Source organism: Strongylocentrotus purpuratus, unplaced genomic scaffold, assembly GCF_000002235.5.
Source record: "Strongylocentrotus purpuratus isolate Spur 01 unplaced genomic scaffold, Spur_5.0 spur5_scaffold_2, whole genome shotgun sequence".
NCBI classification, from domain to species: domain Eukaryota; kingdom Metazoa; phylum Echinodermata; class Echinoidea; order Camarodonta; family Strongylocentrotidae; genus Strongylocentrotus; species Strongylocentrotus purpuratus.
In genome coordinates this window covers 23,529,610-23,541,054 of record NW_022145605.1, presented here as the reverse complement: position 1 = coordinate 23,541,054, position 11,445 = coordinate 23,529,610, and the positions used below count along the sequence as shown (strand labels likewise).

General features: G+C 36.4%; 1 long non-coding RNA gene across 1 annotated transcript; it reads left to right on the top strand.

Annotated features, from left to right (window-relative positions):
- Positions 1–610: 610 nt before the first annotated feature.
- On the top strand, positions 611–11,080 carry LOC105440491. Its single transcript, XR_004065252.1, has 3 exons — positions 611–1,076; positions 8,605–8,732; positions 10,712–11,080. It is a non-coding gene; the product is annotated as an uncharacterized LOC105440491 (long non-coding RNA).
- Positions 11,081–11,445: the final 365 nt, after the last annotated feature.

Sequence of the window (11,445 nt, the reverse complement as noted above, 5' to 3'; positions counted from 1 at the left end):
CCATTCCTTATTCCCGTTCAACTTCACGCTTCAAACTGTGCAGATCAAGACATTCAAGTGAAGCCCCGATCACACCAAACGCACCCGATACGAGCTGCGACATTAAAGTCATTGACCAGTTTTGGAAAAATGATGCAATATGTATTGACCCGTTTTTGTATCACATCCAACATGTGTTTGATTTGCGTCCAGTAGTCATTAACTCTATTTTAAGACCTACTTTTTGTGGTTAGACTCATTAACCAGGCGACAGCGCCCAGCAACATTTTTTTCTACAAACGACTGTAGCGCCAGGTTACCCGGCCATACATCCAGGGGCAGATCAAAGACTTTACAGGGGAGGGGGGGGGGGGGGGGGAGGAAGCTTGAAATAAACGAAATTGCGAGAATGAAGCCTTCAACTGGATGCGGTCCCCGGATAATCTTAGCCTTTTGGCAGATTCTGAGGCCTATCCAAATGCTTAAACAGAATATGTATGCGAACACATTTTTTTCGGGAGAAAAAAAAGGGGGGGGGGGGCGTGCGCCTCCCAGTACCAGGCATCCACTGGATCTGGGCAGCGTTTCATGAGACCGTCATAACTACAAGTTCACCGACATCCCATTGAAACGTGTGTTAAACTTAATACACACATTTCAATGGGATGTCGTTGGACTTGTACTTATGACGGTTTCATGAAACGCTGCCCAGATCCCCGACACCGAACACCTGGGGAGGTTTCACGAAACCGTCATTAAGTCTAACTTTTTAGACATCGTATTGAAACGTGTGATAGAGATCTAACACGTGTTTCTACCAAATCTCCACGAGCTTAGACTTATGGCAGTTTCGAGAAACTAGCACTCGCTCTGAATCTGGCGCATCCACGGCCTGCACGCTGGAAGCTCGGATCTGACCGCCTGCGATGCATGCCCCGGACGCGACGGCAGCCCGCTCTCGAGCTAACTCTCCATCGCATCGTGCAGCTGTCTTTCTTCTCTTTCACGAACACGGTTGCCCGACTGAAACAACTAGACCACATTAGTATCCTGACATCAAGATAGGTCTCTATTATGTGCCCATCCGTCTGATTAAGGTAGGTTCTACAGTAACACCGTATTTTATTCTTTTTTTAAATAAATCTAACTTGCACATTCAAATGGAAATAATAGCCCTACCAGGTGCGCCGGGCCCGCCGCTCCCGCCCGGCAGGATACCTAGACTGGTGGACATCACGAGCCATGTCCCTGGTTTTGCCCACACATAGCTGCATTACTATCCTGGCTGTGCAGCTGTGTATTAAAAACTGTTCATATTGATTTTCAGCATTTCAAACTACACTGTACAAAACTCAACTGATTTCACTCAAAATCGGTACTTTAGTGATAGTTGATGCCCCCCCCCCCCCACTCAGTGTTATTTAGGGTATGCATATGCTCGTTCCCTCTTTTTGAAAGCACCCCCTATCTGAGGACTGCCAACATTTTCGAACCCCCCTTTCGCGGGCTTTTCACAGGCTTTTCCTGCCTTGGAGACCCCCCTAAATCAGGAAAAATGCTCAATGCACCCCCCTAAATTCAGAATAATTTCTCAGGAGTCAAAAAAGATGAGAGAAAAAAGAAAAAACACCCCCTTTTTAAAGAAATCTCCGGGTGAAAAGTCAAATACACCCCTTTTTTTACAATTCTCGGGCCGGACTTTGTCGCACGAAAAGTACCCCTTTACCGGACATTTTGGTAACACGCATGCGGTCATTCCGGGGTAAAGTCAATACGGGTCGACCTTTTTCTTTTGTTACGAAAAGGACATTTTGGTAACACGCATGGGGTCCATCCGTTCTCGGAGTGGGGGGGGGGGGGGCCGGGAGTTGATGACACCTAAATAGCATACAATTTTTTCAACTTAGGTCTATGTTATAGTTATACATGTACTTAGAGATCTAGAATCTAGTCTATAGTCATATAGATCTAGACTAGAAAGAAAAATTCAAAAATTCAAATCGTGAGTCTACTGTCAAACTTGCTAATCAACCACTTTGTATACATTGTGTGCATTAGTGTGCAATTGTGTGCAATGTGTTCATCGTGTGCTATTGCTGCCTCTCAGCACGTACATGTAACAGCGCTAGAGGAAAATACGCCTAAGCATTGACTCTAGCCTTGCTGGAGTGGTTTTGCCCTGCAGGCCTGGGTGGAATACGATATAAAATATCAAAAACTGTGACTCTAATGATTGCATTTTAGGCGTGGACTTTACGTAAGGTAGTATATGACGTTCAAATCAGATTTCTTAATAATCTTGCCATATGACCCATGTGCATCAAATTTTCACACGTATAGGCTACTGTCGGTGTCATCATGCATCCTCAGCTCATGGTAGCTGATAGACGCGGGTTGTAGATCTAATAACATTGATATCACTTGGCCTATACCCATCATTTAATAATATTCAATCTGAGCTGTATGGCCCTACGTGTTATCAGTGCCTGTGATATGGTGTAATATTGAAGCCCTAAACAAAATTGCGCTTCAAAATGATCATGATAGAAATGCCTCAAAGAAGTAAAAATCTGTTAGTTTGAGTTACCATTTTTACCATAGTCTACTCATTTTCCCCAAAAGACTGTAGTGTACATGAATGTAATAAAAAACTGTTAGGTAAACAAAAAATGAAATTTTGATTTCCAATCATAAATATCTTGATAATCAGACAGCTAGGCAATCGGCTTGTAAAGTCATGGGATTCCTGACTGACCTAAATGTTTGTAATCATGATTGCAGCATGAGCTAAATCCAGGAGTTTTTTTCTTCAGAATCTGAGGCAATGTTACCGAGCCACTTAATTGATACCCGTACCCCTATCAAGACTGATAATTGATATAAAACAAAAATTCAAATTTGTTCATAATAACCACTAGAAGTACCCACACTAAAATAACCTTACCCACTGGTGGTAGCTGTTAATACTAGTATGATTAGTATTACTATACTGTAGGACTAGTAATATAAACTCTTCTTTCTTCTCATACAAATCACTTTAAAATAATACAAACATTTAACAAAAAATGTAAATATTTGATACTGGAGGGATAGCAATTTGGTGTGTCACTCTCGATATGGGTGCCAATTAAGGCTTAGTGACATCCATATCATATTTCATGTTATCACCTAGCCCTAAGGCTATTCTAACCAGTCTAGCGAACAAGCTGTTGGTTGTCCCTGTTCTGTAATTGATCATCTTGGTTGCACTCACATTTATGGAAGTTTATGCAAATTTATGCAAGTTTATCCAAATTAATTGTTGACACTATTGGGACCTTTATGTGACTGTAGTGGAATTCACTGCTGCAGGGACGGATCCAGTCTGCAGAAAGGGAGGGGGCCGGCTGAAAGGGGGCCCAATTCGTGAAAAAATGTTGAGCACCGAGTTAACACCCACCACCCCCCCCGGCCCCCCTTTGCTCCCCCCTTTCTCCAGGGGGGCGTCTTTTTTAAATCTAAAAAAAGGTTAAATTTACCTGTTTATGGGGCCAAGTGAGGGGGTCCCGCGGCCCCCCCCCAATCTGGATCTGCCACTGCACTGCTGCAATAGTGAAAAACAGACACCATAATCTCTCTTCTCACAGAAGATTTAATATACCTAATGTTAAAGGGAAATCCACCTTATTCTCTAGTATTAGCAAACTACCAGTGGAAGGCTGAACAAATATAAGAAGCACAATGGGGACAATTTGATTTAAATTTAAATCAGACTAAAAGTGACAAAGTTACATGTACACATTTTTGAAGTTGTAAATTTGTAATCATTAAAACATGTAGGTATGGGCTCTTCAAATTGGCTGAATCAGTAACGTCTATAGGATGTAGTGGCGGACAACTTTTCCATTTGTTCCAACACACAGAATGACTAAAATGTAAATGAAAAAGAAAAAAAACATGTACATGTATGACTCAGAAGGTTCTTTATATCTTAAGAGGACCTGTAAATAAACTGATAATTTCCACAAGGAAGAAGGCACTTAAGATTATGTTTTGTATACAACAAACAGGAGAGTTATCCATACATGTCTACATCATGTATTTCAAACTTTTGCCATTCTCTTTTTCTTACAGTGTATTTTTTTAAAACCCAATTCAGGGACTCTTCAACTCACACATGTAATGTAATTTATGCTACATGTATGTTTCAGAGGTGAAGTAGACAACAAACAGAAGAGTTATCAATGTCTACATGAATGTACCAAATTGCCAATTTGAGATTCACATTTATTTAGTGATCTCATACTTCAAACATTCATAACTCTTAGTATTGGTCTGATTTATTTCAAACTTTTGCCATTCTGTTTCTCTTACATTGTATTTAAAAAAAAAACTCAATTCAGGGACTCTTCAACCCATACATGTATTGTAATTTATGCTACACGTACATATTTTGTGTTTCAGAGTTGAAGGGAAATTTTGAATAATTTTTTCCTCATGTACATTTATATATCTATGAATGGTCAATCCCTGCTATTAATACTAGAACACAAGACATATTGAAGCCTCTTCAACAGGTACATTTTGTAAAGCTATGGTGGAGTACAACTGCTGTGAGTATTCTCAAACTTGTGTGTGAGTTTTGACAAGGGAAATAAATCACCAGCCCCCCCCCCCCCAAAAAAAAAGCCTCAAAATTTCACTTGATCAAGGTGACAGAGATCCAAGTTATGGAATTGTATGGAAATAAGATTCTAAATCGTGAAAAGGATTTATATTTTTTAATTTGTGAGATTTTTCTGGTGTTTTTAAGTACGCTTCAACAAAGAGGTAGGCCACCACCAAAATTGACACATCCCCAATTATTAATGATTTCCTGTTCTTTGGATGCTTCTTCTTTATAAAAAAATGGAAGGTATTAGTGGGCAACTTCTCTGTGCATTAGTGAGTTTATGTCATTTTTGTTTTCTTACATTTTTATGTAAAACATGACCACCATTCGCAGTCATGAGGTGATATGAATGAGAAAATAAAGATAAACATAGTTGATTGTAAACATGGAGGATGATAACATTTAAGATAAAGAATACATGCGAAAAAGGTGTGAAAGAGAAAATGAGTGAAGGAAGAAGAACAAAGATAACTGTTTAGATACAAATGAGAAAAATAAAGGCACACACAGGGAAAGAGAGAAGAACCAATGAAAGAAGACAAAAACTGAGTGAAAAGTCATATCCTATGTAGACAGAAATAGGGGAAAGTGAAAGAAGAATATAAAAAACAGTATATGAATAGAAGATATTAAAGTAAAAGATAAAAGAAGGATAAAATAAGAGAACATGAAGCGAGGACAGAAAAAAGAAGAAAAAAGATGTAGACAATAAAAAAGGAATAACATAGAAAATGAGAGAAAGAGGAAAACAGAAGGAAAAAAAGACTAACATAGGGTTATCTCAATAAAAGGAGAAATTTAAACAAATAATAAAACAGAAGAATAGAAAACTGTAAAGTGCTGCATGATATTGAATGTAAATATGTCACAAGCTTTCTATCTGGGCAGATTTCTCCTGGGTACATTTTGAAATTCTAATCACCTACTCGTCATCACAATGAAATGACCTAATGAATAAAATGATGTGATTTTTTATTTTTCTCATCAATGACGATTCATTAATTTTCAGATTTCCTGTTCTTCATCCCAAGTGTTAATATTTGTATAACCGATTTATGTTCTATAGTATTTTGCTCCAAAGTTACTATCCCGTTTCATTCTATAAAATGCACGATAAGCAGACTCTAGATTTGTGCAGCTACTTTTACATACATGTACATGTCCACTTTATTACCCCGTATCTGTAGCTAGATATTTGGGATGCCAATTTGAAACAAAGTCTGTCAAAAGTACCCTCCTTAATACCCTATTTCCAATGACACCCATGTACCTTTATTCCTGTTAGGTGCTTAACATTGCACAAACTTAAAACAAAACAGTACCTGGAACTTGCAGCTGCAAAGAGAGAAGGAGAAAGAGAGAGAGAGAGAGATATTTAAAGAGAGAGAAAAGGAGATCATACATGTATGAAAATAATAAACTGGAAAGAGTGACTATTATTGATTGCAAAAGTGACTGCAATTATTTGTCAGTAAATAAATGAAATGTAAATTACTTTGGTATGTAGAAGGAAAATTGTAAGGTTCAGAATTCAGAATTATTTTCTAATCTGCCCTTCTCTATCACCTCTGCATTAACATCATCACCCCTTTTTAAATATCCATCTGATATCCCTCTAATAGAAAACTGAACAGCTTTTGAGCCATAATGCATGGCCATTCAGAGGATTTGTTTATGTTGGGGACCGGGGTAAAATGCAATAAATTTCATTTTCTGTTTTTTATTTTGTTTATGGAAACTGCCCCCTATCCTAGCCCCCGCTTCGTACAGTCATGGTTCAGTGACAAAGCAATGGCCTCGTAACTGTGAGGCCCCAGGATCAAAACCGTGTCGATGTGCTATATTAGTGCCCTTTTGTGGGGCATTAATCCTCGTTACTGTCATTTATGACTTAAGGGCGTAGGTCCCCTATTTGATAAGCATAGTAGCATACACATGCTTTAGCAGTCACGCAAAACACACATTGTCAAATTATTATTCAATAAAATCGGAGAATGGATACTATTATCTAGATCTATTATTTTTAAATTATTTTAAAAATAATTCCATAAAGTGGGGTAAAACAAAAATATTCCAACTATATGAGCGACAGTGTATAATGTGAAGCATCCATGTTGCACTTTCTCCCTCTTCGTATTCTTATGCCATTTTAAAAACTATTTATTACAAATCTTTAATATAGTAAGACCCTACATGTACATTACATGTACATGTGCACATATTTTCAGAAGAGTCATATTATTGAGTGGAAAATACAGCTTTTCTATTCAATTTCCATTATGTTCTATAGATTAGGTAAAGCTAAATTAATTAATATAATTTGAGTTAAAATACATGTTTCTCTGAGGATCCAAAACCATTGAATACTATTGATTACCTAAGATTTAACTAACCATGGTCAGTTATCTTTCATTACCATAATATTTTGCAATTTGTCTGAATTTGTATAGAAATAAATGAAACTAAAGTATAATTTGCATATTAAAAAGATAATGTTTTTCTCCAACAATAATCAGCTGATTATCCTTTATTTTTGTTTGTTTGTAGTTGTTTTTTATTGATATATTTTATTTATTTCCTGTACAAAGATATTAATTGCATAATGTTTTCTCCTTTAAATGATTTTTTTTTCTATTTTGATCCAATTTCCAAAAGATTACCCCTTATCCCTACAGTATATGCAATCTCCTACATGTATATACTACATGTAGCATTAAAAGTTGGCCAGTCTTCCTTTTAAAAGTTATTGGATTTTTGTTTGTGTGTGTCTATGTCAAAGTTATTCTTATGCACATCTATTTTTCATTTATTCTTCAACTCTGGTATGATTTCCATTCAGTTTGGTATATATTGTATACAGTGTACATATTACGTAGAGCCGTTCCTTGGTTTTAGCGGTCTATGGTTTTAGTCTTTAAAAGAGGGTTGGGTGTGGAAATTTGTTCCCCCCCCCCCCCCCCCCTCTGTGCAAAATTAATGACTGCTGTGGATTGCAACCTGTAAGTTTTACAGTGCACATCAACTTTATAATTAAGTTACCAAAGTTGGAACTGGTACATTTTTTTTATTATACGCACTGAATAGTAACTTTGAGACTAAATTTGCATAAAATCTGACTGTCCATACATTTTAGCAGTAATTTATTGTTTCCATTGTTGCAATGCCAAATGAAATAATAATTATAGCTTGCAGTAAAATCTTAGGATTTTTGTTTTTCTACAGGGTGTCTACTGTCTAAAAAGAATATGCAACAATATTTTTATTGGATACATTTTAAAGTTTTAAACGGTACTCATCCATTCATTTTGTTGGCAGTGCTGTGTTAGTATTATCTAAATACCATTTGTGTACAAGGAACAATACTACCCCACAAACTTAAGTTAGGATTGTTTTTGCTAGACGTATCACATTTCAAATGTTAAAGATAGCATGTTGCATGCATCAGTGCACAAGAATACTGTGGCTTCTACATTTTAAAACAAACTTTCAATTTAAGTCACTCTTATTTCTTGGAAACAATACCATCATTGATTTGAAAGAAAATAATATACTTATTCATGCAGCTCTTCAAATATTTATTTCAAGTTAAGCAACAACTACCAAACATTGATTTTATATCATCCATTTCAGCAGATCTGCATGAACATGTATTAACAATACCTACATGTAGTTTTTGTATTGTATATTATTATGCAGATTCATATGAGTAGAAATGTATATGTCTTGGCAGCTCCTGATTCAATTATATCCTCTCTCTCTCTCTCTCTCTCTCTTTCTACCTTTTTATCCCTCTTTTTCCCTCTTTTTTTTCCCTTTTTTTACTTTCAATCACTCTAGCTACCTCTCTCTTCCCCTTTTTGATCGCAGGAAGTTGCAATATTGTTATTATGTCACTGTAATAGTTCTGTATAAATGCAACTTTACATGTGTATACTTATACTTAATTGTAACTATTGCTCTTACCCAAACTACAGTCTTCTTTGGAGCAAACTGTCAGACATTTGCGGTAGTATACAGCTGAAATGGAATTTCCGTTCAACCAAACAGTATACTTCAAGGCTATTTCTCAGCGACGAGGGTTAGCTCCAGGTAGCAGTAGCAGGTACATGTAACAATATCTTAAAAACATTTACTTACCTGTAAGTCCTTTTCATGTGAAGATGATTCAAAGTACAACTATATTTATTTATTGTATAAAATGACCTGCTTTCATAAAGTCCTCTTGTGAAATCTTATGAATTTGAGTCCAACCCCCCCCCCCCCACCCCTTCCTGTTTTTCTGGCTTCTATGTATTCTTTGAGCCAGCCCTTTGACGTATGCTTAGATCTTTTAAGTTGCAAATTTAGAAATTGCTTTCTTCAGTCAGCAACATAATGCATGATTCACATAGATTAGGGATATGTACCGGTAACCCATAAGATATAAGAACAAATTGCGATAATGAAATGAAGTGTGGAAGAGAGGATCTGAGCTAGAAGACTATAAGGAGAATGCAGCCAAGGCTAAGCAGCAGGAACCAGTTTGGGCTTCACTCAAGACACAATATAGTTTTTGCAATGAGCTGTTAAATACTGGGTCTTTCCTTGCAGAGTAATAAGGGAGCAAGAGAAAGACCATCACCATGTATACACGTAGCAGAAACACAAAGCAAATAAATTTGAGACATTTTATGATTAATTATGTAGGAAGCCAAATCTAATTTCAAACGTCACTTGTCATCTTTTATGTGATAGATCTACAATTATCATAACAGTAATGTTTGTAGCCTTAAAAAGAAATTGCAAGAGGAATGTCAATAAATAAAGTCTACACCATTCACAAGATGCTAATTTGCATTTAACACCATTCCAACAACTTTCAAATCAACTCCGGCAATTATGTTCTGATTCTATAATACATCTTTGTAAATACATCTTTGTAATGTTTGCAAGTTTCAGAAGATGAACCCTGCAAGGCCATCAAAATTACGACAAGAGTTCCATATGTACACGTAACCACCACTAAAATTGAAGGAAAAAATATGGGTATGCTGGGTTAGGATTAGGATGAGAGTGAGGGTAGGCTATACAGCTGTGCATCGATTTTAGTGGGGTTATATATATGGAACTCTTTCCGAAATTGCCTGTAGTTGATTTTTTTCCTTTCTCTTTAGGTAGTTGCAGACATGTTGTTTTGGTCATTGAGTTTTTTGTCTGTAGTTTTTCTGCTTTTCTCAAAACCATCATTATATCAAGGTAGACTTCCCCTTTGATAACCAAGTTTCATCAGTGTGTGTAGTGAACATTCCCTCTTTTTCCAATACACTTTCGCAATATAATTAAATAGTTATAGATTAATTGTAATGCATCTTTGCAAGTTCATATTTTCATGTTTTCATGATTTGATTTATAACTGTTTTAATGCTAACCCTGATGAAACAGTACTGTAATTATTATGTACCTACATGTAATATACACTCACCCATAAACTTTATCATATTCAGGAGGATATCCTGCAAATCTATGATCATGGTTCTATTAAACTATACAATTTTCAATTAAACCTCCTTTACAGAAAGGGGAAATCAACAAGTGGCACCATTCATGTTTTTTTTTATAACTTATATGTGTAGATAGAAAAAATGCCTCACAAGGCTTTTCAAGATGATGTGGTCATTACCTCTTAATAGATTATATGTCAAAGTGGTTACAGTATGAGAGAACCTTTTCCACGTATGTAGGAGGATAGCCTTTAGATATATATTTAAAATTGAATTTCCAATCATTCTCTCTATAGATAAATGTACAGTATATAAAGAATGATATCTAGGGACTTGATAATGACATGTTCGATAATAATCAGTTTGTGTTCTTAATTAGATGCATTCATTCATTCCTAAAAGAAAGGCTTTGGAGCATACATGAATTTAAAAAAGAAGTCTATCCCACTTTATTTGTTACATGGAGGTTAAAGAATTGATATGATTTTAAATTTTTTATTAGAGACCTTTTGTAAAACCCTGATAGAATCAATTTTGATTTGTTTACGCGATTGTTGTATTTTTACCATTCACGCTATCATTTTCTTCTTTTTCTATGCAGGCTGGAAGTAACACACATGTGCAGTGTTTCAGTCGAAAACGAATACCACCCATTCAAAATCGGTTATAGGATCTTGTCCATATGTCCATATTTTTGTATGCATGTGAAACATGGACCATGACAGCAGACATTAAAAGAAGGATACAGGCACTGGAGATGAAATGTTTCCGCAAACTCCTCAGTATCTGGTATAGAGATCACATAACCAACGAGGTAGTGAAAATCAGAATTGGAAACACCATAGGGCCGTATGAAGACCTCCTGACTTCAGTGAAAAGATGCAAAGTAAAGTGGTATGGGTATGTCACATGATCATTTGGACTGGCCAAGACTATTCTACATGGAACAGTACAAGGAGGGAGACGAAAAGGCAGGCAGAGGAAACGATGGGAAGACAACATTAACGAGTGACCTTGACTGAAACATCATACTTCGTAAAGCCAAGAACCACGAGGAGTGGAGGAAGCTGGTAGTATAAATCTTCAGTGGTGCCCCAAGGGTCAGCCAGACTGTGGGATAGGTGAAGGTGAAGGTGAAGGAAGCTAAGAATCAGATAGACATTATATTGGATCATTTATCCTTTCCTTCAAAAGGAATGTTGCTTTATACTGTAGCACATAAACAATGCTTTTTAATTGGCAATATTTCAGTTCAGTACGCTTGTTATTAATTTCATCAAACATTAAAATGTAAAAGGGAGAAACACTGTCATTTGAAAATCAAAATGTAAGTCA